At 38.9% G+C, this 6,000-nt stretch overlaps 1 long non-coding RNA gene across 1 annotated transcript in view; it reads right to left on the reverse strand.

Annotated features, from left to right (window-relative positions):
• The window catches only part of LOC104140261 (uncharacterized), a 71,273-nt gene extending 65,489 nt beyond the window's left edge, over window positions 1–5,784 (reverse strand). The window contains exon 1 of the long non-coding RNA XR_693262.2: window positions 5,638–5,784. This is a non-coding gene — a long non-coding RNA (uncharacterized lncRNA). The remainder of the gene's footprint in view (window positions 1–5,637) is intronic.
• Window positions 5,785–6,000: the final 216 nt, after the last annotated feature.

The following is a 6,000-nucleotide window of genomic DNA, read 5'->3' on the forward strand; positions in this document are numbered from 1 at the left end:
TGGACTTGCTGCATGCATAATATCGCAGTGAGCAAAGAGGGGACCTGGGAGCCTGCTGCAGCAAGTTGTGGCTTCCTCGGGCTCAACTCCCATAGGCTTCAGAAAAGGATCTGCCTTAACCAGAACTAAGTAGGAGAAATTAGGGCTCATCACAAAATGACGATCAGCTATGTTCGAATGAATCAATGTGCTGGCTTAGTATTGCAAAGAAAAACAAAGCTGAGAAGGAACATAAAGCAGCTTTTTATAATTATGGTTCTTCTTGAGTTAGCCTGAGCCCTCCCCTTTCCTTCCTTTACCTTCCCCTTCTCCTCCCCTCCCAAAATAATAACACATTTTGCCAATAATTCTGAGGAAGTTTCAGTGGGCCAGATGGAATTTAGAGGGAGGGATGTGACACAGTTTCATTTCATTCTTCTTTCTCCCTCTTTTTTCCTCCTCCCCCTGATTTTCTACTCACAAGTTTCTTTCTTTGGCTTATTCCACAACATGGAGGTGGTGAGGCAAAAATAGAAGTTAATGGTACTACCACTGTTTGTTTCTATTAGCGTTTACATGTGAAATGAAGGCATTTTGGAAGAGAACCAGACTGGCCAGTAAAACCTTTCACCCTCATAAACTGTACATTTGGTCTGACTTTGGCTTAGGTCCCAGAACTTGTCACAAGCTTTATTATAAAGCTGTAGTTCAGCTAGAGTTTTGTTAGTTCTGTTACAACGGCTCCACTCCTTTTTAAAAAAAAAAAAAAAAAAAAAGAGAGACAGAGAGAGAAAAAGAATAAAAAAGAAAAAGACAGAAGGAAGGAAAGCTTTTGTTCATTCTGAATGCTTTTAGAATTCTGGAAAAAATACACTAGAAAATGCAATTAGCCAGAAAACCAGTCAGCATCAATCATCAGAAAATAAATGAAGTTTATCTAAAATTTCCAAAAATGATACATCACCTTCTTAAAATAGTCCAAGAGTGACTAATCGTATAAACAATAAGGCAGCCACCAATACTCAACCATGTTAAAACTTCTGAGAAAACACAGGCCTACACTGCCAAAGAGGAGTCTACAGAAGAACTGCGGAATGATATGGACATCTGGAGGGAAGATGCATGCTGCACTTGAAGAGAAGTGGGTTTTTTCTTTCTTTTTTTTCCTCCTTTTTTTTTTCTATAATAAGCTTTCCCAAAGGGTCATTTTAGCTCTACATAAATTCCGTCAGGGAATATATAAGCAAAAAAAGAAGATGACAAAGAGGAATGTGTTACATAATAAACAGTAACAAAACTATTGGCCTCATCCTGCTTTCATGCATCCTCTGCCTTTCATGCACAAACACCCCTGTTTAGGACCATGCACAAGTAAAGCAGTATAGGGTTTATGACTGATTTAATGGGACAGCTTTATACCATAACTGGTAATGAATTATTAAAACCTGGAGATTACTGGAGACTGAACAGTTATTGAGAGGATATGTAGAACTGCACTGAAAGATCATTTTGTTCATAGCACTTTGCTGGGATTTGAAATATGTTCTTGTAGTTAAGGCATTGATTTGAGATATAGAAGGCTTAAGTTTGTCTCTTGCTTCTGTCAATGAATTCCCATGTGATCTTTGAGTAAATGACTTAAACTGCCTATATTTTGATTCCCTATTGAGAAAATGGTGGCAGAAATTCTTATTCTAGTCTAATTTAGACTAGTCTAAAAAGTTTAAACTGCTTTTCCAGTCTGGAAATTCTTACTTTGGTCTACTTTGACTGTAAATTCCTTGGGACAGGAAATGTAAAATTGCTGTGAGACCTTAGTTTTGGTTCTATAGGAACCAGGTTTTTCAAAAGTACTAGGTTCCCCCAAAATGCAAATAGGCACATAAATTGGATTTTTTCAAAACACGTGACTATCTAATTCCAAAGGAAATAATTACAACCTTTCACATCTCATTGTAACACAACACTGTTGGGGATTCCTTATTCTTCCATTGGATGTTACAAACTCACAGAATCTAAATGTTCCCTGAGCAACTATTGATTCGAGTCCCTTGGCTCCTACAGTAAATTTTTTCCAGGGCTGTCTAGTCAGTGAACCCATGGATCAGGACTATTCAAGAATATCTCTTCTCAAGCAAAATGTTGAGTGTTGGGATTTGAGGATTGTATTTTGTGTGGGAAGCATATTCCATTACTGCTCTTGGAAAGCAAGCAGATTTGGCTCATCAGCAGTTAAGTATGGCTCCTGTGCCAAGGCAGTGGTTAGTGCTGGCTGCAGGCTCCCTTTATATGATCTGAATCCTCTCTGTGAAGCTTGGCTGAAAGCTTTACCTTGCCCACTACAAAAGGTGGTACATCTGCATGGGTATAGGAGAATCAGTGTCATCACTGGTGAGTAAATCACTGTCAAAACTTGCCCTCTACCTCCTCTTGGAGGAGAAAATTCTCTGGTAGCACTTTGCTATAAGAATCTTTTGAACACAGAAAGTTAGCCACCTCTACCATACTAGTGCATTAGTGATGTACCCCAGCAACCTATTTAAGCTTTAGTCAAGGATGAAAATCAATTATGTAAGCAATGCTGTTTAACACATTGCTACTGGTTTTCGTAAGGAAGGTGTACAACTCTCACAGAGTCTTTGATCATTGATTTAGGAATTTTAATTTGATAATTGGGAATTACCAAACTTTACTTGAAAGTTTACTTCAATTGCATTTTAAAATAACTAAGAAAGAGATTATAAAGGACATGCATGTATCAGTAAGAGGAAATCAAAATGCAGCATGAAACAAAGGGCTCAATGCTGTATGGGGCCGCACATATTTTGTGCAGTGTTGAGGATGAAATTGTTTTAACAATCAGCAGGAGTCACAGCCTCATACCTTTAAAAATCTGTCTCTTTCTACTTTACATTCTTACTACTTTCTTTGTGGGGGGAGCGAGCCTTGAAGGTCACAGAACCAGGCTATTTGTGTAATCAGAACCAGATGATTAATTACTTTTATAGGGGTTTTGTTCCTCTGAAAATTTTGTCCCAGAAAAGCAAGAAGACACACAAAGTCTGTGGTCGAAAGAAAATTATATTAAAACTGCAGAAATATTATACGTCACAGTTCTGTGGGAAGTGGCTTTTCATTGTTTAGCATAAGAAAGAGAAATACTAACAACTCAGGCTACACAGCTGGAGTTTGTGCTGTGTAATAAATTCCAAATAAAGGAGTTTTATAACAAACCCTTAAATATTACACCCGAGCTGAAAGTACATATATCGGAAAGTTTAGATTGAAAAGAAATCAATCAGCACAACAAACATTCTAACTAGTTTAGCTGTCATTTTAGCTTAAAAAAACTCCCACCCCATTCTTTCATGCTATCCCTCCAAAAAATTTGGAACTCATCAGTGGAAATATCGCCTCAAAAATCTTTTTCTGCTTTCTATTATTTAAACTAGAGACGTATGCACTCGTTTGGGCAAAATAAGAATGAATCTAATTTTTTCTTAAATCAGAAACAGATCCAGATGAGGATTTCAAAATTATGAGAACACTTTTTTATTTAGATTTCTGTGCATTTAAGTGGTATGTTGTAGGGAAAATGCTGATTATTGTCAAATGTTGAAGACTAGGGCTCAAAGCCCATTAAAACCGCTGGGAAAACTGCAAGCAATTTTGATGTGCTTTGAATCAGGCCCTTTCTGGAACAGTCGCTGAACATAACATGTGGGATGGGCTGAAATATGTCTCATTATGCTGCTTCAAAGGCTATGTTTATCATAGCAAACTGAAAGGCCTGGGGCACAGGTTTGAGCACTCTCACGCAGTCATCTGTTTCCTTCCTTGCATTTTCTGGGGACGGTTTTGGCCTAGGCTGACCACTTTCTCCCAGACAGTGACTGAACATCATTTGAGGGACTCTTACAGACCACAGACTCTTCCCAAGTGGTGGCATGGATGCGGTAACTTGTTGTGAGGACCAAGAGGAGGACTTGTTGTGTGGGCCCAGACTGTGCTATGCTGTTCACCCTCTGGGCCAGAGACTGGGTCTGGATGCATTCATAGGCCAAAGGTTTAGCAGAAAGGAGACCTCTTTCTCAACTCCTATCCAAAAATCACGTTCCCCCCTTCCCTCCCCCCCCCCCCCCAAGGAGTTTTCACTGTTTTCAACTGAGTTTATTCCAGGACATTATTTCTGTAGTTTCTCATTTCCTTTCTCATTCACAGTGACCTTGCTAGGCATGCGAGTTGATCACACCAGTAAATGGGTATGGAGAGATCTAAACAATACATCAACAGACCAAATTAAGGCCCTGGATTATAAAGAGTTCATGCCAGGCCCTTTTCTGTATCTGTAAAGTCCTATACACACATCAGTGATACTATAGGAATACATTCCCAGGTGCCAGCCACGCTTAGTCTGTATAAGGAGCTGGTGCTACACCAGGCTTTTATCTCTCCCAGGCTGGCCTGGGTCAAATGCTGTTTTGCAGCCTACTGAAAGGAGTCGGGGAGAGGAGACGAGTAGCAGTGCCAGCTCCTCCAGGCTGAACTGTTTCAGACTGCCTTATGGGAAAGGAAATCCTCAGCAACCTTTTTTTCTGGCTGTTTTGCCTTGCCTTTCCTCAGCACCAGCAGCTGACTGAGCCCAGTACTTCTAATAGTGAATGCATCTGAATGGGCCTTTTACAAGGTAAAGTTTGACCTGTAGCTTTTGATATTCTGAATGACGTTTCTTTTACAATGACGTTCTTTTGAAAGGCCAATTCTGTTCTCTCACTGAAGTAAGTGAGATCAGAATTTCGCTTTCTGCAGTTTTTCTGTCAGCTGTAGCTGAGCTGTAGCTTTCATATACCACAACCCCCCTGATATTTTTGGTGCTGATAAATATAAGTATTTATATGCTGTGCTCTTACATTCTTAGTATTGACTGAGGAAACAGAACAATAACATACTCTTGTCAATACAAGCAGTGCCCAGGGGAATTGGCTGATTAACATAAAACTCAGCCCTGCAGGGACATTTCCAGGTTCATTTTTTGCTGCCTCAGCAAACTGTGGGGTTTGAGCTGTTAACTACTTTCAGATGCTCTTTGTCTTTCAAGAAAGAAAGAACATCCATGTTGCTTTAGGCAAGTTAATGATTCTACAGAACACTTACCTTTTTACCATATGCTTCACGGTGGACTAAAATCTGGAAGGAGCTAAGGATTAGAGAAACATTTTTTCTAAACTAAAGGTGAATAGTTAAACATGACATTTATATTCATCATTTTTCCAGAACTGTATACTGAGGATGTTTAATTTTACTCAAAATAATTCTTCCAGTAATACCAAAGCAGAGGATTTGTAGATGCTTTGATTTCTCAGGGTGTCTTAAGGTTATGATAAACAGTTCACAGAGGCTACTGGGAAAACTGGAGAGACTTGCATAGCCACCTCTGTTAAGTTAGAAGGAAATCTGGCCTAACTTGCAAAGAAGACTGTCTGCAAAATTTTGAGGAACTCATAATAACTGGGTTTATGTGTGGGAATGTGTTTGTGTGAATTACTTACTTTTTGTTCGCATTCTTTCCCTTAGGCAACAAAACAAAAGTTTCATGTTCACAAGGGAAAAAATGATAGAAAAGTGAAAGAAATTCAAGTGAAATGAAATTTTCTTTACCTGTGAGATTCAAATTTTACTTCTTGGATTCATTTGGTCTAGCTCTGGATGGTATAGCACATTGTCTCTTCTCCTTGTCATGTTTGCCCATCATGTGTATTGTGATTACTTATGAATGAACACAATCACATTCTGCAGTTCATAGAAATCATCTGTAGAGAGTAACAATAGAATAATTTTCAATTGAAGTGTTGAAAACTATTTGATAGGTCCTCAAGTGCTAATGAATAGGACCCAGCAGTTACTTTTTGAATGAGCAGTTACTGTCAAAGTATTTTGTGAGAGCAGAAAAAAAAAAAGCACATATGCAAAGTGCAAATTTGAGAAAGCCCACATCACAGCACATGCAGATACACCCACCAT

Source organism: Struthio camelus, chromosome 3 (assembly GCF_040807025.1).
Source record: "Struthio camelus isolate bStrCam1 chromosome 3, bStrCam1.hap1, whole genome shotgun sequence".
Classification (NCBI taxonomy): domain Eukaryota; kingdom Metazoa; phylum Chordata; class Aves; order Struthioniformes; family Struthionidae; genus Struthio; species Struthio camelus.